At 31.6% G+C, this 10,987-nt stretch overlaps 1 non-coding gene across 1 annotated transcript; it reads left to right on the top strand.

The window, feature by feature from the left end:
- The first annotated feature begins 277 nt into the window (after positions 1 to 277).
- On the top strand, positions 278 to 389 carry LOC146935509 (small nucleolar RNA R71). Its single transcript, XR_015033779.1, has one exon. It is a non-coding gene; the product is annotated as a small nucleolar RNA R71 (small nucleolar RNA).
- Positions 390 to 10,987: the final 10,598 nt, after the last annotated feature.

Raw genomic sequence — 10,987 nt, 5'->3', positions numbered from 1 at the left:
ATACGTATCTTGGAGCACAAGCAACATGAATAAAATCTTCAAACAAATCTTCTATTATTTCACGCGAAAATACAATCTTCCAAGAAAGCGAAACAAAACACTTCACCTTAAGCTAAGATGTCGTACTTACATGGCTGGGACATCTGGTACAACATCTTGCTAGAACTTATTGTTTTAACAAAATGAAACCAACACATAATAAAAAACTTAACATAGCATAAGCCTTGTTGATGGAATAAGCCCATTGTAGAAGGTTTCCATTTGAATGCACACAGGTATCCCATGATGACGACACCTTCTCAACTTATATTTAAACCTTTTCCATGCTTCAAAGAGTGTTTCTTCATTTGTTTGCCTGAAAGATGTTATGTCATTCCTCTTTTGAGCATTAAAGACAGAGGAAAATATTTGACCAAGAACTTCTCAGCAATTTCTCTCCACGTGGTGACATAGTTTGGTTCAAGATAGTTTAACCATGCTTTGGCTCTTCATGTTAGAGAGTAAGGGAACAATCTCAACTCTAAACCAACATCTTCTATACATGGGATCTTGAAATTTTCTGCTACTTCAATGAATTGATTCAGGTGTAGATAAGGATCATATATAACTACTCCTGAAAATTTGCCAATGGTCTGCAACATCTAGAACATGATGGGCTTGAAGTCAAACTGAGCAGTAGTGACTTCTAACTTCACTATGCTAGTGTGGAGTGTTGTTGAATCAAATACTGTATATTCTCTGATGGACCTCCCCTTGTCATTTGCCATGTCTAAGGTGTTGTTGTTGTCACCCATGCTGACAGATGAATCTCCCTCTAAGCTAGACTTGTTGGAGATGTATCTATGTATAAAGTTTAGATCTAGCTCTTCTAGATTGGGATTCATCTTTGACTTGAACAAATACCTCTTTTTTCTAAAAGTCCTTTCTATTTCAGTATCTAGGTGTAACTATGGTGAGAATTGTGCCATGAGAATTCACGAACACACCTGCTAAAGACTCATCAAACTTCACAAGTAAAATAAATAAATAAACAAACGAGCTATCTACTGATGACAAATCATCTTACGTTATTCTTAGCATGTTTTTCAGTCAATTTTAATAGGTTTTACCAGCAAAACAGAGGAGTATTAGAACAATTGTCTATGATATCGGGACATTTGTACTTTTCCTATATTTGCGTCTGTAATTATATTTTTCCAGAAACATAGAAATTCTCGGGTGTTTTTGATGTAATTCAGGTTCTATGGTTTAGGCCAATTGCTAACAGCCGATTTTGGAGGGATAAGTAGACATGCCTTATTTTATGGTAAAGTTTCCTATGTACTCCATGTTAGGAGAAGAAAACTAACATTTATACTTGTTAAGGAAAATATTGTTATCCCTGATAGTTTGAAAGACTGATGTTACATGATCGATATGCTCCTGGTGATAATGACTATAAACCAACAAATCATCAAAGAAAACGATCACAAACTTCTTCAATAATGGTTGAAATACATGGTTAATAAGGAGGAACGAGGCAGGAATGTTGGTAAGCCCAAATGGCATGGCCAAGTACTCGAAATGGATATTTTTGTCTTAAATGCAGTTTTATGTTCCTCTAATGTTGCAATTCTAACTTGATGATACCCTGACCACATATCAAGTTTAGAAAAGATTGTAGCACCTCCCATCTCCTCCATAGGTGATCGTCGATACCGTGACTATAGCTTCGGAATGTTGATCGATTCTCCCGCACAAAACCCCTAAACCTATACTGCCTTGACTCCATGCCCAAACCACTTCCTTGCCGCTTGATCTCCCGCTACCTGTCATGACTTGACCTCGATTATCCTGTCTTGACACTTTCTGTAAGACCCGTAAATTAGCTACAATTAAATCTAGGGTTTGTATGTTGTTTTGATGCTTTCTTTGTTAATAAATGAGTCTATGAAATTTTTTGACATTGTCGAAATTTCAAAATTATGTTTTCTATCCATTTTGAGAAAACGAGTTGAATGTACTTGTTTAAATTTTCTATGGATCAAGAGTGCCATGATAATTTAAACAAGAGTTTTATACATTGTCAGAATGGAAAGATGATCCCATTATATTTCTCCAAATTTTGGAAATGAGAATTTGTCAGAAAGTTATTTTGATTTGAAAGCTATTATTTTGAATGGAAAACTGGTTGACCAATTTAACTATGTGATATCTAAAATTGATTCACATATGTTGTTTTCTACTCTATGTGATTGAGTATGACTTTCAGAATGTTTGTTAAGCATGAAAATATAGAGGAATATATTTTTGTGACTTGCATTATATGGAAAGCATGATTTTGTGCTTTCTTAATCTTGTTAAGAATTTTTCTGAGTTTGGAGATTCAGGTAGTATCAATTATGAATTCGTCTGCAAATGAAATATTAATTGACCTGGTGAGTCATTATATTCATTCAGGGAATTTATTTGGCGTCGAGATGATTTTTGGGAATTTAGCAATATTAGATCGGCGCGTTGTGTAAATTTCGGAAAAGAAAATATTAGAGAATGAATATTGATTTTTGAGTAAGGAGGTAATTCTAAGAGGTTTGTGACCAGTTAGAAGTTCATCAAAGTTAGGATATAACTTTGTTAGTTATGCATGCGCTAAACTGCGAAAATAGGATCCGGTTTAATTCCAAACCAATCCACCTACTATATATAGTAAGTTTTTGGTCTAAAACTCATTAATCAACAAATTTTCTCTCTCTTCTCTATCCAAACCCGTAAGTCATCCCCCCATTAATCTTCATCTTCTTTTGGCAGTAATTTCTTTGTCCCTTGTCTGAATCGCGCAAATAAAATATCAAAACGAAGCTAGCAAAAAATCATATCTATCCATGATTGTTTCCTTGTCATTCAAAGAGGTATTCCCACCCTTTTTCCCTCTTTAAAGTTGCGTGTTTTAGAGTTTGTGGGTGTTGAGTTTCGATTTTCTTCATTAATTTATGTAATAATGTTGTTGGGTGAGTTCATATGAGTATGGATCTGCAAGAAAATTTATGATCCGTTCATTTAAAATGTTAGTGTTCTTGAAAAAATGTTGAAATGTAAATTTTATTTGATATCTATGCTTTAGACAAGGAAAAGATGTTTCAAAACGGATAAATATTTTGGAAATATTTCAAAAATGTCTCTATTTTGAGATTTGTCTTTAGAACAAAATGTTTTGTATAGTTGATTATTTGAAATACAAGTTTGTGATGGGAATGAGTTGTTTAGACTCACTTTTGGCAAGTTTATGGTCAACTAGTGTTTTGAAGGATTTTGAGACGAAATTTATTTTGGAAAATATTTTATTTAAGTTTTTGGAAATATTGAATTGATCATATTTTGGAGTGTGTTGAAATTTCACCTATAATGGGTAGAAAGCTTTAGAGCCTATATTTACCTAAGTTATTGTACTATTAGGAAACTTAGCTCGAGGGTTTAGAGACGTTCCTGTTGTAGATGCTGACGAGTGTATAACAATGCATTGTAAGGAATGATTTGCTCACGTAAGGGCACTCTCTCGAAACACCATAGTTACTTTTGTGGCATTTGTGAATGTGTTTGCCCAATGGGGATTTGTATGATATCAGTGTAATTATGATCTGTTGATGTGTTTTGCTTTCATATGATTTGTGAATAAATATATGAAATGTTTGTTGACATGTGAAACGTTGTAATCCTCATTGTTTAGCCTGTGTGGCATTATATGCTTTTGTGGCATTATTTAGCCTATGTGGCGTTATGTAGCATGTGTGGCATTATTTAGCCTTTGTGGTATTATTTAACCTGTGTGGCATTATATAGCCTTTGTGGCGTTCTTTAGTCGGTGTGGTTTGTCACATTATCATGACATTTTCATAGCCTTTGTGGTGTAGCATGTGTTGCGTTATTCAGCCTGCGTGGTTTGATCAATTTCGGAATCATTTGTATGTGATGACCCGTGATAGGTGTCACATTCATATAGAGGCTGCATTTGTTAGGCAAATTATGTATCATTGTATGCGGAATGATTATTTTGTCGCCATTTATCATGTCTGTATGTTGTGCATATTGTATTTCTGTCGTTATGTTGTTTTTAGATCGTGACCCTTTACTTTAATTCGTGGATTGAGTTCTGCCCCACATCCAAATAGGGAGTGTTCTTTGCGAGAATAGCAAAGACTTTGGGGGTGTAGCAGTTTGGCATTCAGGTTGGATGCCATATGTGGAATCTTGTACCCTGTCATCCTAGTTCAGAGTTAAGGATCAACTTAGATGTTTTTCTTGTAATGTTTTTATGTGTATGAATTTTCTCTTATTTTGTTTGGGCATCGCTGTAAATGATACTAGCATGAGAAATGAATACTCATATATTGTTTTATGTTTTTTTAGGTGTATGATTTGAAATTGAAAACTTATTGCCTAGAATTGTTTTGTAAAATGTAGCATTTGATTCAGATCATTATTGTGAAAAATGTTTCAAATAAATATTTGCTTTGATTTTAAATTAAAGACGATCATGAAATCATTTAGCGCAAGGTTTTGAGTTGTTTTAAGGAAAAAGAAAATCCACCATTGCTTTGAAAAATCGGCGTGTTACACTTTGAAAAATCACTTTAAATGAGTATATATAAAATAAAAGATAGTTCAAATATCATGGTTCAATAATAAGCGGTCATATTTAGATTAAGGAAAGCCTTTAAAAACACATAGATTAAGCAAATTGTTATGAAACTTATAGAATAATAACAAGAATAGAGAGAAGGAGAGGAAGAGAGAAGGAGAGGAAGAGAGCATTCTGTTATTCTCCTATTTATAGAGAAATATAATCACTTATGGAACAAGCCCAATAGTCTAGTAATATGGCTCATTATCCAATTTGCTATATGGACATCCACTTATAATATTCATAACACTTCCACTTAGATGTCCGTTGAGGATATGCCTCATTAAAACCTTACTAGAGAAAAACCCAATGGAAAAAATCTAGTGAAGGAAAAAGAGTTCAATATCCCTTTTGTGTGATAATCTGCCTCGTTAAAAACCTTACTAGGAAAACCCAATGGGACAAAACCATGGTTAAGGGAAAAAGAGTGCATACCACATTTATGTCCCCCTTCATAAAGACAATCATATATGAGACGAAGAAAGTCAACTAGTATTTGTTCTAGTTACTCAAAATTCTACTTGCAGCGACTTTGTTGAAAGATCTGGTTTATCTTCATAGTCTTCTTCAAATCAGCAGTGTTTGAGATATTCTCTTCATATTGAGTTGTTGAAAGAGCCTCTTTATAAAATTAGAAAACTGCAAGTTTCTTGTATGTGTAAAAGCATGCTCCTTAATAAAGAGCATTCTCCACTTTCTTGATATTGTGCTGACATTTTCGAATGATCGGGTGATATTGTTATGTCTCTAAGATACAAATTGTATGCTTGACTTTGCAGCAATATCTATATTTACAAATATTGACGAAAATAAATTACCATGATACTTATAATTAACGAAATATATTAATGTCCTCGCCTGAACTAAGATATGGTACTTCAGGACCAATTCAAGTTGTTTATCATTTTCTTGAGGACATGATCGATACTAACATCAAGTGTCATCATAATCATTCTAGTTCATAATCAATTAGATTTGTCCATATCCACATTTATATAACAAATTTTAAAATCTCTTCAGAAGTTTTAATAATATTTATATCATTGTCATAAATTCAAATTATAAAAAATTCATTTCAAAATCCTTAAAATGGACAAATGATGTCATCTTATCAATAATTTTGTTAGTATGTCTTATGCAAATGAAATACTTCAGGGAGTTTCATATAATCATCACTATCAAGTGAGTCATACAAATAAATAAATTGTACATATATTTCATATAATTTGAGTCTTTCATGTGCTATTGAACTTAGTTAAATATGAAAAAGTTCTTGAATTCACTTCAGGTGAATATGTCTCAAAACAATGTCTCTTAAAAATAAATTGTAGACACTTACCAATTCACTTCCGGTGAATATATCAAACACTACATGTATGTATTTTATCAATGTAATTCTCTTTTGCGCGAAAAGTCATATAAATCTAATTAACTTCACATCTTCAAGTGTGCGGACTACAAGTCCAAAAAGTTTAGCTTTGCAAAGCGAGTTTGATTTCACTGAATTGTCTCTTTCCTTTGTAGATATTTTCTTTATCTATAATCTTTTATAGATTTTAAATTCATGATCCTCATTATCACTTATCACATATAGCGTTATAGAAAAACGTCATCAACGTTGACTTTCATTTTGGTTCCATCACATTTCATTCATGACATAATTTATCGAGATCTCTTTCTTTTTCATAAATTTCAGGTACCTGGTCAATTATTCTAGAACTTAAAAATCAATTATGTCATACGACTCTTTTAGGGTTTACACATCCTCATTTGGGTTATCTTTCCTTTTAGATCCTTTTCTTGTTTAAGGATTTTTGATATTTGGAACCGATTGGTCTACCACACTTCATGCGCAGTTGAGATTCATTTGCAATATTATATTATCCGACAGGGACATCTATTTTGTTTGGAGCATTAACAGCTGCTATTTTATTTGCTTAACTTTGCAAATGAGTTATATCTTGAGGATCAAGATGAGACGATAATATTTTCTTTAAAATGCTTCAATTGAACTTCAGGTTCATATTTTCAGCAGCTTATTCTCTCCCCCTAATATTGAGAAAACTAATTCATCAATTGATAATCAGCCTACCGGCCTGTAAACAAGTTGGCTCAATAATAATAGATGAAGATTCATATAAAATAGATTTTCTCAATATTCTTTCAAGATTTAATGCATTATTTTGGAGCAATTGTGGTATACACAACACATCCAAAAATTCACTTAGAAGAGAAATATTAGGTTTTTAATCTTAAACTAGTGATAAATTAAGGGAAAGACTTACATAAATTAATGTGTTGGCTTGATGCGAATCAATATCTCAAAATACAAAATTCTTGATTCCCAAAATAATGTTTATATGACATGTTCTCATAACCAAAATAGAGTTTATAAGGCATGGTCACATAAGTATCAGTTATACAATTAACTTTAGACGTCTAAGGAATGGATCTTCAAGTCCATTTTTTTATGATCATATGCTTGCAGTTGTTAAATATCAATTTCAATTGACAAATGATACTTATCAAATGTTTTCTGAAAAAGTTCAGAAAATAAACTCTTTGTCAAATTTGTTGACAGAACAATCTCACAAACTTCTGGTTTATGAGTTAACAATAATCATACATGACATTTAGTTGATCCACACTTTCGGTGTATTGATTCACAAATATCACTTTATACGCATTGTGAGATTAAAATGCTCAAATTTTCTACTTCCTTGAAGAAGAAAAAAATTACAACAAAGAAATTATTTAATTGAAGAATCTTCTAGCTCTTCAACACAAATCCATTAAAATTTAACTATTTTCGCATCATAATGAATCCGGAATAACCCAACCGGTCTTGCCAACGACAAACTTAATATGTAAAATTCTGGTTTATAATAATATATGTTTTCATTGCACTAATATAAGTGTAATACAGATCAAAGAAAGAAGAAGAAAAACTTTTTCACAAAACTTATTTTCTCCAAAGTATATCTCGTAATATAGAGATATTAAACATATATTTATTCAATATGATATTTATATTAGTATGCAACTTCAATGTGTAATTTTGTTACTCTATATAACAATACATTAGCTCTTCAGGAGCTTTGAGTAATCTTGTAGTTCTTCAAGAAAAATATCACAAATGATCAAGAAAAATCCTTGATTATCATTTGCATTACCATAGATATATCAAATATAAAAGGGGTTAAACACAAAATTTGTTCAACAAATAAAACTTTTGAAATTATAAATATTTTTCAAGAGAGTAATTAGGCAACACACACACACACACACACACACACACACACACACACACATATATATATATATATATATATATATATATATATATATATATATTTTCAATCTTCTTTTAAAAAAAAATATTTTCAATCTATCACAACCTTTCATCATATTAATCGGTAACGATCAAATAGATTTTAAAAATTTGTATCATGGTCTAGATATGTAGTTCTTGAGGAACTTAACATCAAATCTTCATAAATGATGACAAATAAAATTCAAACCTTTTGTAATTCTTCATGAATGTTAGATATTTAGGTATTAATTCTTTAGGAACTAGATCACAAACGATCTTTATAAACATGAATAAATTCCCAAAACTGAAATATACTCTTATATGTACCATTATAATTTTTATATATGACAGAAAAGAAAAGAATTGAAATACTCCTTTTAAAATTGAAACGAAACTGTTCAAGAGAAATCCAAAAGAATCAGATCACACTTAAAACAAAATTGCGTTTCTTTTTTAAAATGGATATTTATTGCTCTGAGTTTAAAATTATTTCAACGAATTGGCATGGTTGAACATGTTTTTAGCAACCCAAGTGTAAAAAAGAAAAAACAAAAAAAAACTCCACTGATTAAAATAATTTCAAGAATGTGAAGTCAGTTTCTCTCTTAACCGCAAATAAGTTTCAAATGACCAATAATTTTAATTTGCTAATCATGGTTATTCTAAAATAACAGATTTTTCTTGATTAAAGAGGACAAGCATAATCATAAATCATAATATTCCAAGGTATCTCTCTTCACTTGGCGGCTACTACAAAATAGAATTCCAACAAGATCAAATTTGGTGTCAAGAAATGTTATTCAACCTATTGATAATTTGTGTGCCGGTGGGTGCGGTGACATGGAGACGGCGGATCATTTATTTATTGGATGCAATTTGTTTGGAAGTGTTTGGTACCTCATTTGTCTTTGGCTTGGCATTTCTTTTGTGTATCCAGCGTCGTTACAAGATCATTTTACTCAGTTTATTCACATGGTGGGTATGCGAAGATCATCTTATATTTACTTTAAGATTATTTGGCTAGCATCTACATGGGCAATATGGAAGGCTAGAAACAATTGTATCTTCAAAAATGCGGTAATTGACCCTTACAGGATACTTGAAAAAGTGAAGCTGGATTCATTTTTTATGGTTATCTTTGAATATTGTTCCTATTTCTTTTGTTTTTCATGATTGGTGGAGACACCCCATCCTTTGTATGGGTGTCATGTAATTTGGTTTTGTTCATTTGTTATTTTTGGTGGATGCACCTTTGGTAGGTGTCATTGTGTTGTAACAGACATTGGATGATTCATCACTTTTAGCACACCTTGTGTGGGGTGAATCTCCTAGCTTTTGAGCAATATATTTCATTTTGATTTGTTCAAAAAAATAAATCATAATATTCAAAAATTAATCTCATTAAATAACAGTAAATTCAACGGAGAAGCAGAACCCAATATTGCAGTTTAAAAGTAAAATAATATCGCACATGTATTTGATTCAAACCTTATGAACCATGTGTCCTCGTGAGCTTAGCTCAATTGGTTGGGACAATGCATAAAATATGCAAGGTTCGGGGTTCAAACCCCGGCCACTACCAAAAAAAACCTTATGAACCATGTGATGATCATTTTAATGAGAGATTTGTTTTGAGAATAAACCAATTATCATATTTAGATTTAAGTCCAAAACAACTGATTGCCAAATTCACGTACTGAATCCGAAAACAATTTTTCACGACTTTTCGTTAACATGCTAATCACTCGCAACTAGAGATTATTTAATCTCAATATTGTATTGAATTCTTTATTGAATTCTTCGAGAATTCAAGGTTAATATTATTCACAATCAAACCAATTACGTGGAATCCTTCAATGATGATTCCTCAAGGATTCATTGAGAAAAAAATTGTTTTTTTTTTTTTTTAAGTTCTCCATGGACTAACCAACAAATTCAAACAAAATACGAGACTTTTTGAATTCTTCTTAAATTCATAGGGAATAAAAACTCTAAACTTTTGAATTCTTCTGAAATTCATATAGAATAAAATTTGGTTTCTAAGTTCTTCAAGAACTATATAACCATTGTATGATACTTCTAGTATGTATCATCATCAAATTATTCAGGAATTTATAGAAAATAAAACAGAGTTTTGAAGTTATCCATGAACTATTGTTTAAGAATGCATGGGTTAAGCAATAAAATCCATCACGTAGAATGCATTGTCTAAACAATAAAATCCATTGTTTAAGCAATCCTTCACGCATTGCTATTGAATTCTTCTGGAATTCATAGATAAAAATTGAATTTATGTTCACAATCAAACATTTATTGTGTAATCATTTAGGGATTCATCACAAGTTTTTAAGTTCTTAAAGAACTATACACAATCAATTCTTTGTACAATCCTTTAAGAATGCATGGGTTTAATTCTTCAAGAATTCAATAATTTGTATTAATTTGATTATTTTCTGCAATCTTATTGTACGAGTTTTGATTGCAAGGAGGAATCAAGTTCAAATACTTTTTCAAAAGGTACAAAAACCCAATCAAGAATGAAACCCATAAATGAATCGTATGAAATATTAGATTAACTAATTCAATTATCCACAGGGCCTATACAATTGAAAACAAACATATGAAATACACACATTAGAACATATAATTTAAATAACAACACATTAACGTACCTTTTCAATTGGCAAGAGTGTCGTGCTGATAACGTGTTATGAAACTTATAGAGTAATAACAAGAATAGAGAGAAGGAGAGGAAGAGAGCATTCTGTTATGATTTTTGCTCTTCCCCCTACACGTTTCGCTTTCACGTAGCCAAACTAACCAAAATACCCCTGTGCTAGTTAACTAATGCAAATGTAAAAAGAACGTGACTTAGTTTTTACACATGCGTGACTTAAATCACGCGGCGTAAGTTAACTTACGTCGAAATTAACACCTTCGTGAGTTAACTCAAGCAACACCTGCGTGAGTTAACTCAAGCAGGTTCTAATTTTTTGGATGATGATGAGGTGTCATGG

The sequence above is a fragment of the Medicago sativa genome, chromosome 3 (genome assembly GCF_051527215.1).
Source record: "Medicago sativa cultivar Bolivia chromosome 3, Bolivia_mono, whole genome shotgun sequence".
Lineage (NCBI taxonomy): Eukaryota > Viridiplantae > Streptophyta > Magnoliopsida > Fabales > Fabaceae > Medicago > Medicago sativa.
The sequence above is the reverse complement of the archived record's forward strand: the minus strand, read 5'-3'. Positions and strand labels throughout refer to the sequence as shown.